Raw genomic sequence first — 27,282 nt, 5'->3', positions numbered from 1 at the left:
CTTTACACATGAGTGATTACAGTTTTTGTCATTAAATCATCGTTACAAGACGATACACATGTATTCAGTATTAGTTACAGGACTACATACAGTATTTTCATTATCAGTGTTTACAGTACTTCGTTCTTCGTTCAGTAGTTATACATTTACATATGTAAATTCGGTCATATTTTAATTTTATTATAACTTCGGAATTCATGAATGTGAAAGAAGTAATTTTTATTTCCTAACTTAAATATTGGTATCTATTTGCGGTTATGATGTAATATTTTGATTTCATATTATGGCGCGTAAATGATCAGTAGAGGCTTCTGCCAATGGTTATCGTTGTAAGAACAAGGAAGAAAGCCAATGAGACGGCACGTTATTTCTAACTAGCTGTTTTATACAATATCCAATATGGCATCTCTGACAGTGGTCGTGTAGTCTGTCGATGAACATGTTTTGAAACTTAAAGGTATTTGTGGCTTACTAACAGGCACGAATATTTAGGTTTGTAGAGTAGAATGTATGTTTGTCTTTAATACGGGTAACTGTTAAATTTATATAGAATAAATTTGTAAGAAGGCAGTTTTATGTATATGCGATTGATAACGTGTGTTTTCATACAACACCCCCAGCTGCAAGGGAAATCTTTCGAATAACACACTTGACATGTTTCTCTGAGAGAAACACTGTTTTTAGGTTTTGATTGTGTATTGAATTTTGAATCATATGTCCAACTCTGCCAGTGTAATTTCTTTTTTACATTTACTGTAATATTTTTCTGGCTCCTTATGTAGGTTTAATTTTACTCTTGATGTTTGATGTTAACTTTCGAGTTTTAGCTCTCCTTTTTTGTTAGTTGGTCTTGTCAATGAATATATATTTATGTGTGTATGTATGATTGAGTGTGTGATTGAATGCTTCTGTTATTGTAATCAACTTTCAAATAAGCAACCAACAGGGATTTAACCACAAGAACAAGTTTGGACTGCCGACTTATGTCGTTCTTATTTTTTTTATATTTTGTTTCTGTACGTTGGAAACATTTTATAAGTGTGGAATATTACGGTGTTAAAAAGTGATGATTAGAAGACTGGAACTGTGTAAACTCTATAATCACCATCAACAGTGAATTGTGAACTGGATTCCATTTTCTCTGTACTGAAGGTAAGGTGAACCTCGTTTTTATTATGTTATCATTTTATTTTCATTTCAAAGTGTACTCTGACTTATGATGTTTGTATGATCTGAGGAATTTAGTGACAGGAGAAATGGGACAGCCTATATGATCACATCAGGGAGCATGAGTGAATATTTGCATACACTGAAAAAAGAATGTGCCAAAGAAGAAAATGACTGTTTGCATGTTAGAAAGAAAATATTTTTGCTCTGTGTAAAAAGATGGAACAGATTTTGAGAACAGTAATTTTGTAATTGTTGATAGTTGAATGCAAAACTGTGAATGATCACATAATAATTATTTTGTCCATCATATCAACATTATACTCTTACATGACATATGTATTTTTAATGCTCATACCTTTTATGTAATTTGTTTTGCACTTATCTCCTTTACATGGATCAGTTTTATTGCTGTAATTTTTTTAGACATACACGTCTAAAATCTGAGAAAAATTGGCAGTAATTTATTTACTGGTGAAGTTTGTTGCTGCAGTTTTTTATCATACACTCATTGTTTTTGTAAGACAACACTTAGTTGTTGAGGATGGTAATGCTAGTTGGTGTCAGTCATTTGTTTATATTGACACAGGTGGTTTTGTACACAATTTAAGATGTCTGCATTGAATAGAACATTGTAAGTAAACAGTTATTATTAAAATAGAAATATTTTCCTTTTAAGTCTTAAAGTGTGGATTTTTTGAATAGAAGTTAGGTTGAGGTTATGTTGAAATTATGGTGATAAGGGAATTAGGAAAAATATAGTTCAGTAACCATGAATTTTGTTAACTTCTAGCATTTTTCTTTCATTTCATGAATTAATTTAAAGTTAAATTAGAAATGAAGATTTGGAGGAAAGAGCTATATGAAAGTACTGTCTCACTATTCTTGAAAGAACGAAGAACTTTTAACTTTAGTACAGAGACCTTGAAAATTTGTGATGAACAATTTCAGTTTGCATGTGCTAAATAACATACTATATTGAACTGTGTGTTATTAACATGTCCAAGTCTTATGTGTGAATGAATAGTTAGCATTGCATGTCTGTTTACAAAAATAATTTTGACATGTTTGGTGACTTATCGTTTGCTGTCTTACAATGTAATGTTGAAATAATGGTGTAAGAGTAGGAACTTGCCAGTACTGGTCTACTTTTGCATTGTTCATAAATATTCTATTAATGGGTATAAGTCATCTGTTCGCTTATGCACAAAAGGTTAGATATTGCCATGTGTACTTGATTCCTTAAAGCGTCTTCTCAGAATCTGGATTTAAAATGTCTGCGAGAGGATACTTCTATTTGTGCTGTGCAACAAATAAATTGCACACTTGTGGTCTTCTGGGTTGTGACACCATGTGGTTTAATGGATGGTCATAGAAGATGATGTCAGTATGTTCTTATGAAAAATTAGTAACCGCCTACAAAACTACATTGTGTCACAAACCATAATATCACAGTCAACATATTTAACATCATGAGAACCCTGATCTCAGATTGAATAGTAATGAATAGATTGGTAATAGTATCTACAGGAAACTTTGTTTACTGCACAAGAGAGTACTAAAGTTAAATTAACATATATTGATTTGTACGTAGATCTTTTATGACCAATTTAGCTGTAGCAGTCAGGATTGCCCTGTGTTTGTTTAGATGCAGTTACCAATCCGGTTGGACTTACATTTCCATACAGCAGTAAAGGAATGGTGTTTGTAGAAAAAATGAGTTCCTTTAAGTATGATAAGAGAATCTTGGCTAGTTGGTAGATGATTGCTTTGCTGGCTAATATTCCATCCCTGCGTATGTTCGGAACTCCGAATATTTTGGTTACTGTCCTGTAACATCTGAAGGGAACGTGTTATATCCATATGATATGGTTTTTAATAATAGCAGCAGTGATTATTATGATAATAGTGAAGTATTAGTGTAATATAGGCATATTTGATTCTGTCAGTGGATTTACCATATTCATCTGCCTACGTGGCAGTTTACCTCTATTTTCACAAGGTGTTGGAAAGTGTAAAGAATTACATTTTTTAATTTAAAAATATGCAATAACATTTGAATAATAAATGTAAAAATGACAGGCTATTTTTTATTCTGTTTGGAGATGTGGAATGTCACCCTCAACGCAGTCCATTTGCACTGGAAATGCAAGATCCTCTAGCTAGGTGTCAGATCCCACGCAATGGATTGATAGACTTGATGTGTGATTGTGATACATTGAGTTATTAACAAAAAGTCAGGCCAGTATGGTTTTTTGTTTGTTACTTGACTGATCCATGTCAAATCTATACTGACAGTATATTTGAAAAGGAGTTCTGAATGCTTATCAGTTGTGGTTTCTGGATTGTGATGCCATGTAGTCTTGTAGATTGTTGCCAGTATTTCGAAGGAACATCTCACCGCCATCTTCCAAAATGTTGGTAACCACCTACACAATCCAGAAGATGAGTATCAGCATTTTTACTGCCATGAAAATCTCAAATCTCAGACAACATAATTTTATAGGTGCTTAAAAAAATATAATTTTATCTCTTTCTTGGACTCATGATTTGAACTCAGATTTATTCCCTGCAATTTACATACAAATCCTATAGTTCTTGTTTTTCCTATTTAGTTCTAAGTCATTGTTATGTGTAAGGGCACCATAATTTCCCAAAACACATTAGCCATAGTCATTTAATTGGAATATGTTTGCCAAATTCAGAAATGTTTGTAACATTATTATGACTTCTGCTTTCTTTATTGTACATTTCATCCATTACATCTAGTTTGTCACTTTTTTGATTATCATTGTCCTTTTTTCATACTGTTTGAAATGTTTAATATAAAAATATTTTTGTTTAACATTGTTAGAGTAATAATGTGTACAGCAACAGGTGGAAAATTAACTGTTAGGAAAGTTTGAGGGTGTCTGGACAGAGTATGGTGAATATTTGGACCGAAGAGAGAGGAACTAACAGAAGGCCAGGGAAAATTGTACATATAATGAGGGACTTTATAATTGGTACTGTTCACCAAATGGGTGATCAAATTGAGGAATAGATTGGTGGGGAATGTCAGACACATGTAAGAAATTAGACATTTATTTATTTATTATTATTTGAGGGACTGTTGGCATCCCAAGAAGAATTATATTTCCTGTGGTTTGTTCAGATAATTAACTGGAGAGGAAGCAGAAATATGTTGATAAAAGTTGTTACATTAGGATGTGATATTTGACTTTCTGATTTTGTGTAATATTACCCTTGTCTTCGTAAAAATAAACTACAACTGTAAACGGGGTACCTTTTTAAGTATTTAACTTGTGTTTTGAACTTTGAAGTGTTTTTGTCTGCCATATAAATGACGGTTATAGCTAATAGAATGAGATTCAAATGGAGTAATGTTGCGGTGTAGTGATTTCTACGGTTATTCGGTATTCGGAAGGTTTGCTGTTTGAATCTCATCCGAAATACAGATTTCCGAAGTATTCTTTAGTCTTTACAACAACTATCATGTCACATTTTGATAGATGATAACCGTCTCGTGACGTCGTTGAATAAAAGAACCTAACTTAAGTTTGAAAATTACGTGTCTACGTCATTTCCGTTTGTCGCGAATGCGTGAATATACCGAGAACAGACCTTGTTCATAAATAGAACGTATGCAAGGTGGAAGAAGGCTTCTAACACGTATCATTGTGGGTAGTTCGTGCGTGGGAGTGAACAGGTGCAATATTGCGATCAGAGTGTCACTGCCTAACGAGTCGACTTCAGCAACCTCCACGGAGCATAGTCCTTCCGGAGAAGTTAATGGCAGCTCAGTCACAAAATCTCTGCCTTTCACGGAATCAAAAGTTCATTTACCATGTTCACAAGAACCCACCTCTGGATGCTGTTCTGACTAGTTCAGTTCGGTCCACAGCTACGTACTATGGCTTTGTCATTTATTTTAATATTATAATGTCATGTATCCCAAGGTTACTTTCGATTGGAGTTTAGTCATTCCTCATTTCCACGTACTTACTGCACGTCCCGTTTGTTTTATGTTCCTTGCTTTGATCACGATAATAATGTCTCATGAAAAATACATATTATGAAGTTGCTTATGTTTTTTCAGCCTCCTGTTACTTCCTCCCTCTTAAGTTTAAATATTCTCTTCAACATCTGAAATTTGAGATTCTCACGTTGGCGAGGATGTTAGTGGCTACCTTCTGGGTTGTGATATTGTGTAGTGTTGTAAATGGGTTACCAATGTTTCGTACGAACGTATCACCTCCATCTTCAGGGTTGAAGTGACCTTCAGAAGCTCGATATTTGCTCACAATCTTCACGGCTTAATTGACCTTCAGCCCTGAAGATGGAGGTGACAGTTTCTCCAAACGTTTATAATCCACATACAAGAAAGACTACATGGCGTCATTCGCCTTAGCCCAATGTTCTCAAACACCCGTGGTCTGTTTTGTTTTCAGGGTGATTGACGAATTTTCGTAACCATGTAAAACATGGTGCAACATAAGAGTCTTGTGTGTTTTGATTCTTCTGTGCACTTGATTCAAACATGGCACACAATAAAAGACGAAAATTGATCGTGCTTTGAATGTTTTAAGAATGTTGCTTCCATCCTGCGGCTGTCCTGTTGCGCACTTACAAAAATTGTTGGCAAACACTGTTTCGCGTGCATACACCCCAATGAATAGTCAGACTGGAATTTGAGCTTGCCATATTTTTCTGTTACATTAAAGGTGACGACGAAGAAATCATACACGTTGGTGAATAAGGCACGTAAGGCGATAAATTTTTGGCAGATTTGAAAGTAGAAGATGGAACTGGTGTTGGAAATATTGTCAGAAGTACTTATTTGAAGTGATTGGTTGCAAAACAACAACATATTCTTGCTGTCCACATTCTGAGCACTTGCCTAAGTGGAAGCTCGCGATAGACTGAGGCCGTGTTTATAAACAAGTCCACACTTGCAAACATTTTATCTTGCTTTCCATTTGCAACGGGAAACAGGATACATTACACCGAATATTTGTTTGCGGGCTGTTTGCAAAGACGGACGAAACTTGTTCGCCAACAATGTTTATAGGTGTGTACAAGCTATAAGCGAAAGATTTTTAGGCCCACAGCCTTGCGGGTATGACGATGAGAGTCGATTGTTAGGCACACGTGCTTTCCAGAAACCTTATCTAGCCCAATCAGAAGCTCTGGAGCCTCTTTGTTCACATTCTTATTGTTTAAAAAGTTGCTGCCGTGCTGTTTTCTACAATTTAAAATATGCTGTAAAAGAATGTCCTCGTCCATTTTATGAAAGATGGCGTCAAACGTCACATTAGTATGATAACGATATGATTTAAGCATTTCACAATGAAAGGAAATAGTTAGCCATTGTCTTTACACCTGGTATTTTCGTAGTAACAACCAGTCTGCATGTAATTATATCGTAACAAATGCCGATTTCTGACCGGTTATATCCTGTTTTTAGTAAGGTTTGACGTACTTGATTTTGTAAACTAATGTGATCTTCAGATCTAGTGTTTAAATACAACGGAATACACATGGTTTCTGAATACGTTCGTTACGATATCGACTGTCATCGACATTGGACATTGTGTTATTGCAGATAACACTTGCAACACATATCACGTTATCTGGCACTGCGTGGTAATTCCCTTGTCTTATTTTGTTAAATATAGTTTACGTCATACATAATATTAGTTGAAGTAAAAGTTGAAGAAGAAACCAGATACGTATTTTGTGTTGAACGATTAACGGTTTTGACAAATATAATTTTCAATTTTAGTTTTATACATAATAAAACAGTACTGGTTGTTTTGGTCCGACGCGAACATATATTAGCCCGACGGCTTTCGGTGCAGTTTAGCAGTTTTTTCGAACTTAGAGGTAATTTTACCCACTGTTTTGTATAGGCTTGAAAAATAGTCTTTCACATTGATGGCGGAACATAAATAGTGACTGTTTGAGAACAAGGTACCGAGGACAATTTTGGACACACGAGGGAGGAATTGACGGTGCATCAGAACCTAGAGTTCCCGAAATGTTGGTAGCTTTGTGTATTAAATTGATGCGGCTGATTGTCCGAAAAGTTTAGTCTCCGCGAAAGCGTCAAATCATATACAGAATGAGGAGTTTCAAAATTGTGCTGTTCACCAAATATTATTAAAGTGATCGCATCAAGGAGGATGTGATGGACGGTGGTTGTAGCAGGCGTGAGAGAGATGAGTACAATATATAGGCTGTTGTTTAAAAAAACTAGGGATTTGTAGGGGGGCTACTACCATTAACTTGGAACGAAAATAAATGGTTAGTATGTCAGACCGTGGATTGGATATATGTTCTCAGGATAGCGACCCAAGGCCCGGCTCTTTGTGAGGACTGTAATGAACCTTTGGGGTTCAATAATGCTGGTGTTAGCTCACCAGGTGTTTAGGGTAAAGCAGCACGGACTGGTGGTATAGACGGATTTGCGAGTTGAGTGAGTTCGGCGCAGCTGGACTGGATAACAGCTGCCCTTCCAGTCAAAGCTGCATCATGCCAGCCATTCCACAAATACTGAGTTTGCTACAGGCACGAGAGAATATAAGATGTGTAGAATCTCCGTAATTGAAATCAGCATTTAAGCTTCTAACTCTGTTATGTCCAGAATCAGACATCGAGTTTTTCTTTTGCTATCTACAGATATGGAGCAACATCAAATAAAAATACACACTTCTTAAATTCGCAACAGATTAAACTTTTCTTTTGTGAATTTTTAACACAACGCTATTAAGCCCAAAAAAACGGCTTAAAATTTGAAAATGGCAGTGATCTCAGTTTGTACGATGTTCTATACTGCAAATATAGAACGGAAAGTAAGTCTTCGTTCTGTGACAATTACAAGCTTGTTGCGATCGGTGAATACTGCACAAAAATAACTACATCTCGATAATTAATGACAATTGTTATTTGAAAATTCTAATAAATTTAGGAAATTTTGTGCTGGATCGTTGAGTTATTGTTCTTACAAACGCCTGTCGAAAAGTTAAAATTATAAAAATATCGAAGGTACGAAAGTATCTTTGTGTAGTTATGCAGCTTTTATTGGAGTTAGTTTTTGTAATCCATGTTATTCATGGAATAAAATCGAAAGTGCTGTGCGCTTGGATTTCGAGCGAGACGTAATGGACCAGCGCACCATTTAGTAGATGTCATTCCAATCGATTTATAGACTGTCTCTTAACAACGTTGAAAATGAAAGTAAAAACCAGAAATATTCTGTCATCACGCCGAGTTATTAGTAAACGCTACGTCAGTCTTATTTATTCAGAATTAAATGAAAACGTGTTTGTACATTTTTATGCATTCTTTGCACAAAGTGCAACAAATTAAAGCACAAAAGGGAAGTTAAGTCTGTAGGTCAGACGCTAACACCCAAAATTAGTTAACAAACTTGATGTGGGAACTTAAACTGAAAACTGATGGGCGTATTTTACTTTACCTCACATCAGTCTAATAAAACTACGGCCGGGCCTCACATTAACTCATAAAGGAGTGTAGTTCTTGAGTGGTTGATATTTGCTCAGCGGGTTAAGAATTTTCGCTCCTTTAATGGAACCCGAAGGTTCATAAACGTGAGATTTCTCACAGCTACGAGTATGAAGATGGCTGTCCTCTGGGTTTTTGCGCTCTGTAGTTTGGTAGACGTTTACCGAAGTTACAGAGGTACTTGCTTCCTCCAACATCAGGGCGAATCGCCCAGAGGTGCTTGCTGCCTTCATAATCAGGGAAAATCGCCCTGACGAAAGGGGTAACAAGCACCTCCGAAACTTCGGGTCCCGTGTTTCACAAAAACATGCCTTTTTTTCATTATCCTGAGACAAGTGTATTTGGTCCACACTCTAGGATCCTCTTTCTTAAAATTATCCTCTAATTTTGTGACTAGCTCTCCCACGCCATCTTTTCCCCGTAAGGTTTCACGACAACAGTTTTGTATTTTTTCCCGTATACCTAACCTTAAACTGCAGTGCATCCGAACATTGAACCTTTGGAACAAATGTTTATAGTTGTGTCCATCAGTTCTGACTTTGGCTTAAATAACATTAAGGTGTTTAGAGAACGAGCCTCAAGCGCCTATTACAATTTCTTTTTTCATTGTTTCTTTTAAGTGAACTGTTTTGTGAGATTTGAGTTTTTCATGGCCATGAGGAAATGATGTTATCTGGATTTTGGCGCCGTGTGGACTCGTCGGTAGATTCCAGCGTTTCGGATAAACTTACTGTCTCAGTTTTCAAGGTTGAAGTGACAGTGCTTGGGAAGTGGATAGAGTTACAGAGCAATGCTGGGTAGAACAGTGTCAACGCATCTTACTTTGGTAGGTCCCGGACCCGAATGTGATCTGAAAACCAGTTATCTTCACCGTAGTCTTTGGTAGTTTACGCTCTTAATTTCCAGTAACTTTAAATATTTTATGGCTGTTCTTTCTTCTATTTTGAATATATCAGTTATATTATTCTCTGATTTCATACGATTCATATAGCCGATGCAGTTCATATCTTCTTCTTCGATGGCTCTCCGGTCTGTATTCGGTCCATGGCCTCCTCAGTTCTCCTCTTCCATTCGGTCCTATCCTCCGCTGCCTTTTTCCAATTTCTAATCCTCAGGAGCAGTGTGGCATTCGTTTGAACTGCATCCTCACATCTGTTCCTGGGTATCATATAGCGTCGTTTGATACCCTTGTCGTTCGTAAGTTGCGTGTCTGCTTGATATTCAAGAGGCCGGGGCTTAAATACAAATTTGGAGGGTAGGCGGAGAATTTTAGGGCGCGAAACATAGAAGATTTGCTTGGTGAGTCCATCCCAGTGTAACTGCTATGGGCGACAAATTTATCGCTTCCTCCATTTTGCGTTTTTCCTGAAAACAAGTTTGCGAAGTTGCTTTCGGTTTCCCACGAGTTGAAAGAAGGCCGGTAAGTTTTTCATGTTTTAGTGCCGTGTCTTGAAATGGGTGATTCTGTTACATCGGAACGTTTTATTTTACATATTTGTCAAGACTTTGTCAACTTGTACGTTTTGAAAATAACGTCGTGGTGGAAGGATTGTGTATGGGAGATCCCCTGTCCAAACGTTGACCTTTAGACATCATATCGGGCTGTTTTTCGAGGGTTTTCTTTGTCTTCCGAAGCACAAATGAAATTAATTCTTGCAGACTGAGGTCTACTAAATCTTCGAGCCATCTATCCAAATATTGTTTCAGGTTAGATTTTTAAAACCTGAACCATACGGTTGTTAAACAAGAAGACTTCGTAAGCTGATTTATTTTCAGGTGACCGATATTTTTCTTTCAGTTGGCAATTGTACTATGCAATAGCCATTTTTTCCTTGGAGAAAATGTGTCTACAGTATTAAATTTGCTGAAGACAGGCAACTGGTCTGTCATCGGTTGTTCTGGTGGAGGGTTTGTACTTCTTTGTCCCGAATGGGAAGGTTGCATCGCCAAAAAGTACAGAATGTCGTAGGACACATGCAGCTGCAATTCGTTTAACGAGAACTACCATGGCTACTTTCCTTGAGGAGTCGGTAGCTGCCTTCTATATCAGGGCTGTGAGTTAGCCATAAGACAGCCACTTCATACTCGCCGGCGTCAGAACCTTAAATCTCAACTGGAATCGTTAGTTCGCATCTCGTTCAGGGATATTTTACTTATTCTATCTTGTGGCAGAGGTCTTGCAATTGTCATTTTCTCAACCACTGACTACTCCTGCTTCTTGGAATAAATACTGATGCAGACAATAGTAATGAAGGTGTCCAATAGTGAAATCGGGCTATAGCGACACGAAGAAGTTAAGAAACGTAAGCTCATTTGTCTGGACGCACTGTTGACGGTATTTTTTCAGCAATCAAAATTTAATGATTGAGCTCAACTGATGTGTACAAATTGGATCGTATACACACGTAACGGATCGTTCATAAAATGAGTTTGTATGTTTCCCGAAGCGAAATGTTGATTGCTCGTAGGATGAAGATTATATCCATGCGGTATGTCACGTTGAAAACAAATTGAAGCATGACACCATAAAATTCCAATGTCGGCGATATGTCATCACTCTTGTGCATTCGTTTGTGTGTTGCAAGAACTTGTGTGCATGTGGGTCTGTAGTTTCTTCAATTTTTTTTTTACTTTTTGCGGGTTTAGTATGGTGGAATAAAAATTAAGATCCCGATGAGGACATGTGAAATTGCGCCGTATTCGCTATTTTATACCGACTCATTACTTGAATTAAACACGATGTCCGACCAAACGTCATTATTTTAATAGAAGTTCAATATGCGTGTCAAATAGCTACTTGTGAACAGCTGCTGTACATCTTACAGTTCAATAAGTTGTAAATATGATTATTGAAATTCACATTTGTGTTTGCGTGTGGGAAAATAGACTTATTGCCCTGACGATGGAGACAGTAAGCACGTCTGAAACGTTGGTAAACTTCTACCAGAATAGAGATCTCAACAACTATGACGAAATTCATGTTCATGTTTTCGATAATTTTGATGATATAAATATAGAATGCCGTAGAAATCTAGCGATCGTGGGGTACTCAGCAGATCCTCGGGACAGCCTCTATTTTGTGATAATGTGCGTTGAGCATTTTCTTATAAATGAAATGAAGCACCTTTTTGTACGAGGCCTGTATTTTTTGTTTTAGGCCTATAGACCATGGAAATTAAAAATGCGAGTATTTTAATAAGACTGTTTTTTTCGGGGGCCGGAATAGCTCAGTGTAGCCACAGAGCTACTAGCTCGACAAATGGGGTTAGATTTTCGGCACGGATTTTCTTTTATAACTTCTTCGAGACCGGTTCTGGAGCCCTCTGAGCGTCCTGTCCGGTGGTACTAAGTGGCTTTTTTTGGGGGGGGGGGATAAAACGAAGTTACTGAATGGAGCTATACCTCCACTGTCCCATACTACGTTTTTATGGCGTGGTGATTAATTACGCTCAGGAGAAATTTCACATTTTCTGCACGGTGAGTGGGTTTTTGGGAAATTCGAAATGGAATTTTAACTCCATATGAAGTACTTGTTGTATTGATTCTTAGGTACTATACTGAAATTCAGATTTTAGTTTTTGCGTCCTATAGAAATGTTTATTGAAATCCGTTTCGAGTTTTGGAACATGAATCATCTGAACAGAAGTATATGACTTCTCGTTATGCGTTTATTTTATGTACGCACCGGACGTTTCTACGCGTGTTACTCCCTTTTCCGTGGAGGTGGCTGCAGCTTGTAATATGTTGTTGTTTCTTGGCTCTACAACATAGTTGTGGGTTTACGCCGCCTCCTTTTCGGAGTAGTGAGTGACCAGCCCACTGACCCTGCACAATTTCTACTCAATCCTGTTTTGACTAGAGCAATCCAGTAATGAATCAGGGGAGACTTGGGTTAGAAATGGCCGCTGAGTTTTGCTTACGAAACATCATGCATGCTCGTAAGGTTCTTTTACATGCCGTAGATCTACGACATGGGACAGCCCGCTTTACTTCACCCTTAATAATGCATCGACCTCGGCCGGGTTTGAGCCCGCGAATCTTGGGTCCATGGCGAGCACGCTAACCACTAGTCTACAGAGGGCGACGCAACTTGTAATATAATTCTAATTCTAATAATAATAATAATAAGTTAGTGATACGTTATAGGACAGTGAAGGAGAACACCATCTTTCGTGTATGCCCTTCCCCTCTCTTTAGAAATAACACTCCAGTTGTTCATATCCCGCCAACTGCAACGCAGGTCGAATCATTCTGTAACGAACTTTACGAAAATAGGCTTTCGTTAAACATAAATTCTCCAGCCATTGGCCTCTTACGGCAGTTCTGTGATCGCTACTTAGAGGATGATGTGCCCCTGATAGTCACCGAACAAGATGTGAAATCTACCTTTACTGGCAGAAATAAATTTTCGGCTCCTGAAATAAATGCTATCAACATATTTTGGCGGAAAACATTCACGAGCACACACAAGCATCTGTCTCGTATGTACATATCTCTCTTGTCTAGTACAGAGCCCATTCCACCTTGGTTGACAGAAGGGCGCACTGTTCTCATCCCAAAGAAAGGAGATTTGTCTAATACAAAAAACCACCGACCATTACCTGTCTCAGTACTTTGTACAAAGCGTTTACCTCCATCTTGAACGAACGCACACTGCAGCACGTCGACCCCACCTGGAAAGAGGTATACGATCGGGGCTCGAAACATTGCATTACGGGTTGCAAGGGCAATCTGTTGATTGACAGATGCATCTGTCAAGATGCTGTCCAGTATAAACGCAACCTGTCAGTGGCCTGGGCGGACTACAAGAAGGCTTTCGACACAATTCCTCATGAGCTGATTGTCATCTTGCTCAAAGTGCTGAAAGTCCAACCTGACATAGTGAGATGCATCGAAAATCTACCACCGCTCCGGAAAACGCGCTTCATTTTGACATCTGGGAAGCGTGTTGTGTCAACTGAGTTGGTATGCTACCACCGCGGGGTATATCAAGGTGACAGCTTGAGTCCTCTTCTTTTCTGCATCTCGCTACTACCTCTTTCCGTTGTGCTAAGACGTGAACGCGGTTTCGTGTGAGGTGTACCTTCCAACCGCAGGCATAAAGTCACCCACCTTTTTTATATGGATGACTTAAAGCTTTGTGTCGTCAGCGACAGTGACCTTCAAAGTGCACTGAACACCGTGCAAGTATACAGTCAGGATATAAGCATGGAATTTGGATTGGACAAGTGTGCAGTTCTGCATTTGAAAAGGGGGAGAAATAGAGATTTCGGCGAAGACGTCCAACTCGTGCACAGAAGCATCATACACCATCTTATTACCGGAGAGACCTTGGTGTGAGTGAGAGTCATGTCCAGGATGTGTCTAAAGTCAAAGAGGCTTTGCAGCAAACCCTACGACAGATTTGAGAGTTCTGAGCCGTCTGGTAGGAACAACGTCACTTGCTTGCTGTTTCGATCCTGCTCTATACTTTTGGAGCAATGAAGTGGACAGTTAATGAATTAAAAAATTTGGACAGGGACACCAGAAAAATTATGACCATGCACCGAAGTCTTCATCCCAAATCATCCGTGTAACTCATATACCTCTTACGTCATCTTGGAGGTAGAGGACTCTTGGGTCTGGAAAATCTTAACAGGAAAGTACTGGGTACAGCACAGTCCATCATAAATATCTCTGATTTCCTCTTAACATTCGTATGTTCGCATGAGTCTGCGGGTGTAGGGGCGTTTATATTTCAGGCGGCAAAGAGAGCAGCAAATGACGTCGAATTTGACTTCGACATCAGTTCAGTTAGACGGCGAAGACAGTTGCCCCTCTCGATGCTGACGTCAGATCAATTCAAGGGCACTGTTAAGAAGGCTGAGCAAACTTTGTTGCTCAAACAACATGCAGATAAACCCATGCATGGGGCCTTCTTCGTAAATGTAGAAAAAATGGGCTTGTCAAAAGATCTGACGTTCGCCTTTCTACGGTCGGCTGGACTAAAGTCTGAAACCGAGGATTTCATCTTCGCGTGCCAAGATGGTATTGTAAACACACTTGTGTATCGCCGAATGGTGATGGGTGTGGGGGTAGCGGATACTGTCTGCAGAGCATGCCGAATGCAACCAGAGACTCTGATGCATCCTCTGTCTGCATGTAGACACTATGCCAGCTGCGCCTACATTCATCGACATAATGCTGCTTTACGTATACTCTATTACCACCTGAGACACTTTTACGGCATAGATAAGACCCCCGTTTTGCCGTACGCTCCTGGGGACATTGAGTCCGTTGTTGAGAATGACAAATGTAAAATTTATTGGAACTATTCGTTCCCCAGTACCAGGCATCTCATCGATGTCTCTGAACGCACTGTGTATGTCATTGAGTTTTCGGCCCCGGCTGAAACAAACATAGTTGTGAAGGAGACTGAAAAACGGACCAAGTATCAAGACCTTGTGTTTGAGCTAAGACAGCTGTATCCAGGATTTACTGTCAAATTAATCGTCCTTATAATTGGAGTTCTTGGAGGAGTCAAGTCGTCACTGCTGGCTAACATCAAGCTCATTCCGGCATGCCAGCGTAACGCTGAAGCAATACTCAGCCGGATGCAAAAGGCCGTGCTTCTTGGGTCGCTCCGACTACTACGTGCGCACGACCCCAACTCACTGTAGCCGCCCATCTCATGGTTTGAGCCGTGGCTACGGTTTCATCTGGGCTGCAAGCAGTCGAGTTATGACGGCCAAAAGCCCGAAGTTTTTGGCTGTTTGTGGACCAACCAAACATTTGATTCATAATAATAATTCGTATAGGATTTGAGTACAATCAATAAAATCTTCTCGGGCAATCAGCCGCGTTAACTGGTTACCGTAGTAAACCGACTCTGATATGGGGACAGAGGTGGTTCCCGAAACGTCGGTTTACTACGGTAACCAGTTAACGCGGCTGATTGCCCGAGAAGATTTTATTGAATAATAATTCAATGCAATTCAATAAAGATAGTGGAACTTGTCTCTTAATTGATATAGGAATACAAACCGACAGAAATGTGATTAAGAAGAAAGTGGAGGAGATCTTGAAAAAAAGGACCTTCTCACTGAAATACAGAGAATGTGGAAAATGAAAGCAAAAGTAATACTAACAATTATAGGAGCAACTGGAACTTTCTCCAAGTCACTCAGAAAATATTTCGCCAACATCCCGAGCGAACACAACATCAGGGAACTGCAGAAAACTGCCATTTTGGGATCTTCATACATCATTCGAAAGACGCTGTCGTAAAATATATAGTCATCTTTCACAATAAAAGTATATAATACATGCAATACATTTTAAAAACAAAATGTATTTAGCTGCTGCACAAGGTTTGTCTCGGGTACATACGAGGTGCGATCGGAAAGTTTCTAGACTGCGCCTATAAAAACCCGTACACTTATCTCAGGTATTAAATTCATCCATCACCCTCGAAGTAGTTCCCGTGGGAGTGAACACAACGATCCCAGCGCCGCTGCCAAGCCTGGAAGCATCACTGGAAATCTTTCTTTGTCAGCCAGTCAAGCACCATCTGCGATTCTGCCTGAATCTCTTCTATCGTCTCAAATCTCCTTCCCTTTAGCTGAATTTTCATCTTTGGGAAGCGGAAGAAGTCACACGGCGAATAAGGAGGGTGCGGGATGACGGCCATGGTGTTTGAAGCCAAAAACTGCCGAACTTTGAGGGCGGTGTGCGCTGGCGCGTTGTTATGATGCGTCGCATGTGGAGTTCTTCCTTTAGAATCAGCTGACAGGTCCCATAGCCTATCCCAACAATGTCGCACAAGTCGTTGATGGTACGACGTCGATCTTCGTGAATGGCCTGCCGAATCTTCGTAACATTTTCGGGCGTTGTGCTCGAAGATGGTCGTCCAGAACGCTCGTCATCATCGACAGAGGTTCGGCCATTTTTAAAACGTGAATGCCACACAAAAGTTTGTGCACGACCCATTGCGGACTCCCCAAATGCTTGCTTTAGCATTTCATAGGTTTCCGTGGCCGTTTTGGCGAGTCTTTGGCAAAATTTGATTTGTTCATGAAAATCCGCCATTCCGCAATCGCAGGAGGGTCGGTGTAATGCACTACCAAAACGCCCGTAACTAAGAAACAAATGCTAATTCGATGATGCCGGCTGGCACACTGATTCACTATGAATGTAGGCCGCACCCCCTAGCGGCAGAAGCTCGTACTACATCCGGTTCGCCCGCTATTGACACAGTCTTGAAACTTTCCGATCGCACCTCGTAGAAGTAAATACCCTATAAAGTGGCGAATAGATGGAATAATGGTAATAATAACAGTGATAATATTATAAATTTATGTATGCATAAACTATATTCGTGTTATTCTACAAGCTTTGTTTTATATATATATATATATATATATATATATATATATATACATACACATGTATATGTAATTAGAAAACGTCAACCTATTAACGTCATTTTACTAACGAGTAATAAAATTGCAGGAGTGGCAGAGGATGTTCTAACAGTTTGCTATCTGCGAGAAAAGCATCTCATTCTAATACAGTGCAGTTGTAAACTCAGATGAAATGCGTAATTAAGAAGAATGATAGCACATTTTAACAAAAAGCAGGAACATAAGCCGACGAGATAACAAAATGACGCAGAACAAGGTCTCACTGCTGTTACCACACGTTACCGAAATATTTTTAAATGAGTAAAAGTGCGTAAGAACTCAAAATGTGATGCATATTAATACTTTACTAAGTCTGGCACATATTATAGACGTTTACTAAATATTTCGTTTCTCTGTTTAGTTTGTTTCGTATATTTACAAACTGAACTCCATGGATCACAGCTGTCAGTGAAAATATGATACTCTCTCAACTGGTGAAGAAATTCCTCGTCTTTTATGGAGGGTCATTGCCACATTGACGATAATACGCCAGTGGATTCCCTCACAATCTACATCTTGTTTTTGGAATGCAGATCAAATGCTATTTTTGTGTTGTGGGAACGGTCAATGCCGATTTTTGTGATCGTTTATTCCAGTTTGCGGGTCTGTGAAATTTCGTTTTGTTAATTCTGTCACTTTCCCAATGAAATGTGAATCCTGAACTGAGGACCATGCTTAGGAAAATACGGATCGATGGTGTTGATTGCTTAATCCTTTGAAATTCGGATATCAACTAAAATAATATTTAAGAAATTCAGTTCCTACGTCAGAGAGAAACCATTGCGTCTCCATAACAAAGGTCAGTGTTATTTCAGAAAATATTTTATGTTTGCTCACAAAATCATACGAAACCCATAAATGTACTCTGTTGGCAAATTGTAGCGTTACTGATTGTTGAAGCAGATGGTACCTATAGTTACCATTGGGTTTTGGAAGGTTGAGTAGGGTAGGTTCATTATTTTATTTATTTGCAGAACCCATCGTTACCAACGCAGGACTATAGATGGTTCTGCTCGCTTTGTGAGGAATAGACCCAAGTTGAGAATGTAACAATGTTGGTTGAAATTTATTGTGTCCCGAATACGTTTAATCGTTGACGCATCGTGGAAAATTACTGAATATGTTAAACATTTTTAACGCATAACATTGTGAGAGAGCTACGCTGATAGTTGTTGCTGCTAAAATAAATACTGTGTTGTCCAAAACAAATATTGAATCAATTTTGCGGGAACGTTCGACAGATCGTGAATCGTAGTCTGCTAACGAAAAAATGCGTCTGTATGAAAGTAGCCTTCAACTAAAATGCAAATTGAATATAATAACCTCTACTACTGAACTCGAAACTATTAAAAATGAAGTTTAACACTGGGCTTTCTTTATGTTCTAGATAGATATTAATGAGGTGGCTGAATTTTGTTTCCTTCAGAAACTTATCAGACATAAATGGTAATGAAGTCTGACGAACATACGTGTTTTGTGTTCGTCGTAGAGTTTCCATTTTCAAGTAAACAGGCAACGCGTACAGGAAGACTTCATTCCAATATCTTTCCCATTCAAGGTTTTCATTGACGTCACACCTAGATGACGGTCACGAAACAAACCATGTGGTATGTTTATATATGGAATTTGAATCTTGTTTCTTGCGACTCAACAGCACGGTCTGTTGCACAGGGTTTGCGATACAAGGTCCCTGTGCTCTTTTAAGAAGCGGTAAGTGATCCAGAAGTCGCTGTATGTGTAACACAAATTAGTACTTCTTTTGGGGCATTTGTGTGTACAGGGACATTTGAATAACTTCCTGCTTCCAATACTTGTTATTCTAACATGTGCACATGGACTTTTGGATCACCCTGTAGCTCGAAAATGGGAAGTGACGTTCAGTGTTGGCTTTCGACTGATTGTCCCAGTTGTGAAATTAGGTAGACAGACAAACAATAACATTGGTGATAGGTGTCCAGCTGTATACAGCAAAGTCAAGGGCTACGTGTAATATATGTGAACAAAGCTTCGTCATTTGTAGAAATGATGTCTCAGACATCAGATTACGTCGGTCGCAAGGTGTATAATGGGCAGTTAGGAAGGATTATGTATGACCACAGTTTCATTGATACTTGGATGAATAAGTTTTGGGATTTGACGTTCTTAAGACGTTGTCGATGTTGGTGTTGTGGGTTGTAACGCTTTGTGGCCTGTAGGTAAGATACACACGTTTTGTTGCAATAAACTGCCTTGAAGATAGAAGCATTATGTTCCTCCGAATCGTCGGTATCTACCTACACACGGCGGTACGGCCTTGAAGACCAACATTGACATTCGACTTTCGTCTTAAATACGGAGTGCCCAGTTCGGTCATTTATACATATTCATGTGCAATTGCATGATGAAGTAAAATTGAAGTGTAGGTAGTCCGTAACAGAATATTAATCTTGCTTTCTTACTGAGTTTCTATTGAAACCAGCTTTTAGTGAGAAGACTGCAAAATGGACGGAGAGCTCCTGTTGTCCCGGGTCTTGAACAACGTCTTGGTTTCAAACTTACCAAGACTGCACGAGTCAGAGTCTGTAAGACCACATTCGACACCTTATTTTGACCAATTTTTACTTATCTTCCTTTTGTAATACCATGGATATTAATACAAAGTACTAATTATACAGTGATTGTCCAAAGGTTTGTGACTGGTCGATTCATTGTAGGAACACTATATCGAACATTGCGTATTGTTTAATTATATTTGAAATACATTGCGTTTCGCTAGTTGGTTCTATTCCCATCTTCAAGTGACTACTTTTTTATATCCTTGTGACAGCGGTCGGAATAGAAAACCCTGGACTTTTTGAACGCTGGGCTATTACTTAGATCACAATTGTTACAAAAGAATTGGGTATCGTGACAACCAATCACCCGAAGACGGGAGTAATGCCAACTCCCGAAACGTCGTGTATGTAAGACTTCCCTCAGCCAACGGACAATTGCAAACATAGTGTTGCTGTTTCTTATTGATACAGCTGAGGTAAGATATGAAAAAGTAATTCATTGTTGTCGACTGTTTCGTGTTAGGATTAGTTGATTGATCAGTTTTTATATTCGAGTCGTTTTATTTGTTTATAGTTTATTTAACTACGCTTTTTCAGTAGCTCAGACTCTACTGCGTCCAATGAGAGGATGATAGTGAGTAAGGGATGTGGAAGGAAGCGGTAGTGGCCTGATATGGCAATATCCCGAAAACAACGAAAACCCCAGTCAGTATGGTCGGTCTCCAGGCCGAGAGTTACTTCTGTTATGAATGCCAACACGAAAGAAGTCTTCAAAAAAATTTCATACTTCAAGGACACGGAAGGGCTTCAAACGCCTTACTTCGCGTTGTGCTACCGTGCGAGTTTTGGGCTGCCCTTACTCGTCCGGGCGCCGCTGTCGGTGTTACAAAGGTGTTTGGTTTTGCAATTACCTCAAAGCATGCAATTTGGTGACAGCTGCTGTATTGGTCAGACTATCGCAAAGTACAGTGTGAAGTCTGTTGAAGAATCACTTTTCTGTAGCTATTTGTTTTATGTTGGCAGAGGTATCACCACCTTGTCGAAGGCAATCTGCCGGGTGAGGAGGCTTGCGTGCTCAAATGACCCTTAGGGCTATGCCGGCCTGAGCTTCGGCTCATGGTAGGGTCACCCAAGCCGGACAGGTCTAAGGAGATGCGCTAGACTAAGAGTGATACCCTGGTCCTCCAGGTTGGGGGTTGGGTGTAGGGCTAACAACCTTTCACCTTTAAAAAAAATATGTGTTACGAAAAAATCAACCAAGCCTCGGATCAGGACGGACTCTTTGGCACGACCACGGCAATTGAAAAAGGACATGAGATTTGGTACCTGGAACATTAGGAGCCTCTATAGGGCTGGGGCACTGAAATCAGTGTGTAGGGAATTAGGGAATTATAAGTTAGACTTAGTGGCAGTGCAGGAAGTGCGATGGGAGGGGGAGGGCACGATCCCAGTGGACAATTTTACATTTTTCTATGGAAAGGGGAATGACAATCATCAGCTAGGGACGGGTTTTTTTGTTCATAGCAGAATTAGGGCAGCAGTTAAGAGAGTAGAATTTGTTAGTGACAGGTTGTCTTACGTAATTTTGGAAGGACGTTGGTGCGACATCATTGTCCTTAATGTTCATGCCCCAACTGAAGACAAAAGCGATGATATCAAGGATAGCTTTTATGAAGAATTGGAATCAGTATTTGATACATTTGGCAAGTATCACATGAAAATTCTGCTAGGAGATTTCAATGCAAAAATTGGGAGGGAGGATGTCTTCAAACCCACAATAGGCAGCGAGAGTCTCCATGCACTTAGTAATGATAATGGCGTCAGAGCAGTGACCTTCGCTACGTCAAAAGATTTAATTGTAAAAAGTACAAAATTTCCACACCGTGATGTTCATAAATACACTTGGACTTCCCCAGATGGCAGAACACACAATCAAATAGATCATGTTTTAGTAGATAAGAGAAGGCAGACAAATGTAATTGATGTGAGATCATTCAGAGGAGCAGATTGCGACACTGATCATTATCTGGTGGTAGCAAAAGTGAGGGAGCGGCTTTCAGTAAGTAGACGAACTAAACAAAATTTTGACACAGAAAGATTTGATTTGAAAAAATTAAGTGAGGGAGAGGCAAAGGAACAATATCAAGTTGAAATTTCGAATAGGTTTCAAATTTTAGAGACAAATGAGGATAATGAAAGTGTGGACATCAACAGGGAGTGGGAAAATGTCAGAAACTGCATCAAAATTTCAGCAAAAGAGAAACTAGGATACTACAGGAGAAAGCAAAATAAACCGTGGTTTGATGAAGAATGTTCAAAATTAATAGATCGAAGGAAGCAAACAAAATTTCAATGGTTGCAGAACCCAAACAAAACAAATGCGGATAATCTATGTAACGTGAGACGTGAGGCTAGTAGAACCTTTAGGACTAAGAAAAGGGAATACCTGAAGGGCAAAATTGCTGAACTTGAGACAAATAATAAGGAAAAAAACATCAGAGACCTGTACAGAGGCATTAATAACTTTAAGAAAGGATATCAACCCCAGACTAATTTGGTAAAGGATGATAGTGGCAATTTGCTTGCAGATCCAATAAAAATTGTGAATAGGTGGAAAAATTTCTTTAGCAAGCTCTTAAATGTTCATAATACTGGTGATATTAGACAGATTAAAATGCATACAGCTGAACTGTTGGTGCCAGAACCTAGCTTAGATGAAGTGGAACTAGCCATTGGGAAGTTGAAAAGTTATAAATCTCCAGGAATTGATCAGATTCCGGCCGAATTAATTAAAGCAGGTGGCAAAGGGTTGCATATGAGGATCCATAAGCTTATTCAGTTAATTTGGGATAAGGAAGAGATGCCACATCAATGGAAGGAATCCATAATTATTCCTATTTATAAGAAGGGGGACAAGACTGAGTGTGGTAATTACCGAGGAATATCGCTGCTATCAACCTCATACAAAATTCTATCCAACATTCTTTTGGCAAGATTAACCCCATATGCGAATGAAACTATTGGGGATCATCAGTGTGGGTTCAGACGAAACAGATCAACGATTGATCAGATCTTTTGCATTCGTCAGATACTAGAGAAAAAATGGGAGTTCGGTGGGACTGTACATCAGTTATTTATAGATTTCAAAAAAGCCTATGACTCTGTGAAGAGAGAAGTGCTATATAATATTCTTATTGAATTTGGTATACCAAAGAAGCTAGTGGGTCTAATAAAAATGTGCTTAAATGAAACCTGCAGCAAAATTCGAGTAGGTAAATATGTATCTGAGACATTCCTCATCAAGAACGGTCTAAAACAAGGAGATGCTTTGTCTCCCTTGCTCTTTAACTTTGCGCTAGAATACGCCATCAGGAAGGTCCAAGGTAGGCAGGAGGGTTTGCAATTGAACGGGACACATCAGCTATTGGCATATGCTGATGATGTTAATTTATTGGGGGACGATATAAATACAATAAAGAGGAACGCAGAAGTTTTACTAGAGGCTGGTAGACAAGTGGGGCTGGAAGTAAATTCAGAAAAAACTAAGTACATGTTAGTATCTCGTCATCAGAAGACAGGCGGGCAAAATTATCTTAGGGTAGCTAATAAATCCTTTGAAAGGGTTACAAAGTTCAAATATTTGGGAACAACAATAACAAATCAAAATGATACTTGTGAGGAAGTTAGGAGGAGACTAAATTCCGGAAATGCTTGCTACTTCTCAGTTCAAAATATTTTGTCTTCAAATCTGATTTCTAAGAACCTGAAAATTAAAGTATACAAAACAATAATCTTGCCTGTTGTTTTGTATGGGTGCGAAACATGGTCTCTCACTCAGAGGGAGGAACACAGATTGCAGGTGTTTGAGAATCGGGTGTTGAGGAGGATATTCGGGCCTAAGAGGGAAGACGATGGGGCGTGGAGAAAACTGCACAATGACGAGCTTAAAAATCTGTACTGCTCCCCCAGTATTGTGAGGGTGATTAAGTCGAGAAGAGTGAGATGGGCGGGACATGTAGCGCGCATGGATGGGACAAGAGGTGTGCACCGGGTACTGGTTGGGAAACCTGAAGGGAAGAGACCGCTGGGGAGACCTAGACGTAGATGGGAGGATAATCTCAGGCGGGATCTATCCGAGATAGGAGTTGAAGGAAACTGGATTTTGTTGGCCCAGGACAGGGTCCGGTGGAGGGCTTTGGTTAATTCGGTGATGAACCTTCGGGTTCGGTAAGCCATCTAGTTAGTTAGTTAGTTAGTTAGTTGGCAGGCTCTTTTTTACATTAGATTCCATACAAATCGTGAAATTTCTTGGATAATTGAACAACTGCTAGCTTTTCTAGATGGACTGTGCTTCTTGGAGTTCATTTTGTTCCTTGTTTCATAAACTAGTACATCTGAAGGCTCACATTTCTTTATAGACTTCCAAGTGTGTATTTGGTGAATGAAAGAATTAAGCTGCAGTATTAATGCTATAGTAAGTTATGTAAATACCTTGACACCAACTTTTTTAAGTACTTCATCTGTAGGGCGGGCCTGGTGGAAATTAACTTATAAATTAGTGGCCAACCCTTTGAAGCCGAATCTCATGTGAAAAATATTTAAGAAAATCGTCTATGCCCCAAAGAAAACACTTCACTTTACAAAGATGAATTGGTTAGTACTGTTTAAGAAAATAATCGCTGTGTAGAATGAGAATTGTATGAAATCCATAAAAAGTTAATAATTGTTGAAACAGATAGGACGTTAGTTACCACTGGGCTTTCGAGCGTAAAACAATTTAAAAAATCAATTTGAATGATTTCTATTAGAGCAGATTTTTCAGTGCGTTAAATTTTCCTGATATAACCCCAACTTTTTGCACCGTCACCATGTCTGTAGTTAATATATACACATTTTTATAGAACCTGTTGCTATTTATATGATATACAAGTAACTACATACAACAGTTTACATCCCTGAGTCAATTATTTATTATAGCAATAAAACCTAAACACAGTAGAAATATGCAGATTTCGGTCGGTTCTTGTTTTACATTCTGAAAAAAAAAATGTAGCAGAAGTTGCATATATTTCTTGACCAAGTATTTCTACACACTTGTTTAGGGCTCTAGGTTTGTATGTTAGTAGTGTAGCTACAGTTTCACACGTTCGCATTGTCGGATGGTAGGAAATAAAGTGGACTTTATTAGATATGTTTGTCGCCCTCAGTGGACTAGTGGGTAGTGTGCTTGCCACTGGACCCAAGGTTCGATCCCGGCCGAGGTCGATGGATTTTTAAGGGTGATAAAAATCCGTAGCACAACTTCCTTCGGAGGGGAAGTAAAGCCGTCGGTCCCATGTCGTTGATTCACAGCATGTAAAAGAACTTTATGAGCATGAACGAGATGTTTCGTAAGCAAAATTCAGCGGCCATTTTTCACCAGTGTCCCTCCTGATTCGCTACTAGATGGCTCTGGCAGTCAACTCAGGAGTGATTAGAAATCGTGCAGTCAGTGGGCTTGTCACTCACTACACATAAATGCACGCTTCAAAGACTAGGAAACCTCCGAAAGGAGGCGGCAATGACCCATCTGGGGTTAAGCTACTAATAGAATAGATTACATATGTTTACATGAAGTTTAGCCCTTTTAGATACACTGGTAATTGTACATACCTTCTGCTTCAAAATTCGGTAACTCTGCATAATGCCAACAAAATGAAGGCCTATTTATGAGGTGTATTTATTCTCAGATTTAACAGCGATGATTCTTCAAACAGCGTTGACCGTCCTAGATTTGTGATGTTTACTTCAATGAAGAAATTGATTTTTTGAATCTTGTTTGCTTGTGCAAAGTGATTGACGGACAGGATGACAATGAGGAAAGGTGGGTAGAAGGCACTTTTATTTCTTTCTGCCCTTTGTTATATCGTCAGTATTATTGGTAGGTAGATAAATTGTTGCCTAAGATTGAATGAACATTTGAAAGCGTTATCTGAAATTTAAGTAAATAAAAGTGGTTAAGATATGTAGCCTAATTAATAATACCTGAAAGCAAACATAATACAATAAACCCTCGTTATCCGTCGGCCATTCTTTTAACACCGTCGTGTAGTCATGCCGCACTCTTCAGTCTGTCGACAACACCCCCCGCTGTTGCAAGGCAGTTGCATACTTGACGATTTTTTATTTATTTATTTTATGATAAAACCAGTGATCATGTCTGCACTGTCAGGGAAGCCCTAGGCCATATGAGTAGTCACTAATTTGGAAAAGAATTTGTAAAATTATTAGAGATTTGGAAACTGATAATTGCCGATACAATGAAGTTACTGCTAAAATTAAGAAGACTAGAGTCGGATCAACTCTGAATTATTTTCAGGAAGACGGATTATTATTGAACTCCTCTACAATAAATGTATTAAATAGAATTTTTAAAATACTAAATATGTTTTTAAATGCACGTCTGTACGTTTCTTGTATGAATAAAATGTATGTTTTAAAATGTGACTCTACAACCCAGTGTTGGCCTTGGTCGCCTCCTTTCGGAGGTTTCTTGATCTATTTAGACATTCGGTAGGACTTCTTGGACGAGTGATCAGCCCGTTGCAAGGCCTCTACCTGTACACAGGACAGCACACAGAAAAACGCGGACAAACATCCATGCTTTTAGTGGGATTCGAACCTACGGTTCCAGTGTCCAAATGCACGAGACCTACGCCTCAGACCGCTCGGCCATTGTGACCGGCCTGTATGAAATATGTGCATACAAATTATACAAATTCTCAACAGACAATTCTAAGAAAAGATTATTAAATTTCCTTAACAACAAAATTGCTGGAAGAATACCAGAAGAACGGAATCGTGCTATAGTAATACCCATCTTTAAAAGAGGAGACAGAATAAACTCTCAGAATTACAGAGGAATAAATCTATTATATACAGGTTATAAAATATATTCAAAAATATTGAACAGTAAATTAAAGGTACATACAGAAACATTTCTAGAAAAGCTCCAGTGTAGATTTCGAAAAGGCCGTTCATGTACAGACGCTGTGTTCAGCTTAAAATTATTTAGAAAAGAGGAGAAAATTTAATTTAGAAACACTTACTTTTCTTGGATTATGAGAAGGCCTTTGATCAAATTGATAGAACCATGTTATTTGAAATTTTATGTAAGGGAAATATACCTGACCCATTATTACAAATAATATATCAGATTTATGAACACGGCGAAATAAAAATTAAATTGAACTCTAAATTAACAAAATCAATACGTATAAATAGAGGCTTAAGACCTCTTTCACCAACATTGTTTGACATATGTATTAACAAAATTATTCCTGAGCGGAATGGTGATGACATAAATGGATTAAAACGCTTTTTTTGGCATTTGAGTGCTGAAAATCAAGGGCGGCACCATAGGCTAGCAAAGTATGCAATTGCCTACGGGAGCCATGGTTGAAGGGGCTCAAAATATAACTGAAATCCAGCCATAATTAAACTTTGAAATTTAAAAATAAAAAAATATAGTACTTTTACATAGGGGCGGCAGATGTGCTCAGCGCGGGCCTGGTTACAGGAATCATTAATCAAATCTTTAAATCCTCTGAAACCCCAACCCAAACTAGATTGAA

At 38.9% G+C, this 27,282-nt stretch overlaps 2 protein-coding genes across 3 annotated transcripts in view; both read left to right on the top strand.

The window, feature by feature from the left end:
- The first annotated feature begins 388 nt into the window (after positions 1-388).
- LOC110828465 (neuronal calcium sensor 2) overlaps positions 389-27,282 on the top strand; it is a 231,238-nt gene continuing 204,344 nt past the window's right edge. Inside the window, exons 1-2 of the mRNA XM_087347271.1 lie at positions 389-457; positions 937-1,152. The gene's annotated coding sequence lies outside the window, so the exon portion shown is untranslated. The remainder of the gene's footprint in view (positions 458-936; positions 1,153-27,282) is intronic.
- Nca (neurocalcin homolog) overlaps positions 393-27,282 on the top strand; it is a 238,737-nt gene continuing 211,847 nt past the window's right edge. Inside the window, exon 1 of one of the 2 annotated variants that reach the window (XM_087347270.1) lies at positions 393-457. The gene's annotated coding sequence lies outside the window, so the exon portion shown is untranslated. Of the gene's footprint in view, positions 493-27,282 lie in introns of both variants that reach the window. The other variant, XM_087347269.1, reaches the window with a different exon arrangement.

The sequence above is a fragment of the Zootermopsis nevadensis genome, unplaced genomic scaffold (genome assembly GCF_977971745.1).
Source record: "Zootermopsis nevadensis isolate Lab colony 2312 unplaced genomic scaffold, Znev_1.0 Znev_ptg000011l, whole genome shotgun sequence".
NCBI classification, from domain to species: domain Eukaryota; kingdom Metazoa; phylum Arthropoda; class Insecta; order Blattodea; family Termopsidae; genus Zootermopsis; species Zootermopsis nevadensis.
Note: the sequence above shows the minus strand (reverse complement) of the source record. Positions and strands in the feature narration are given on the sequence as shown.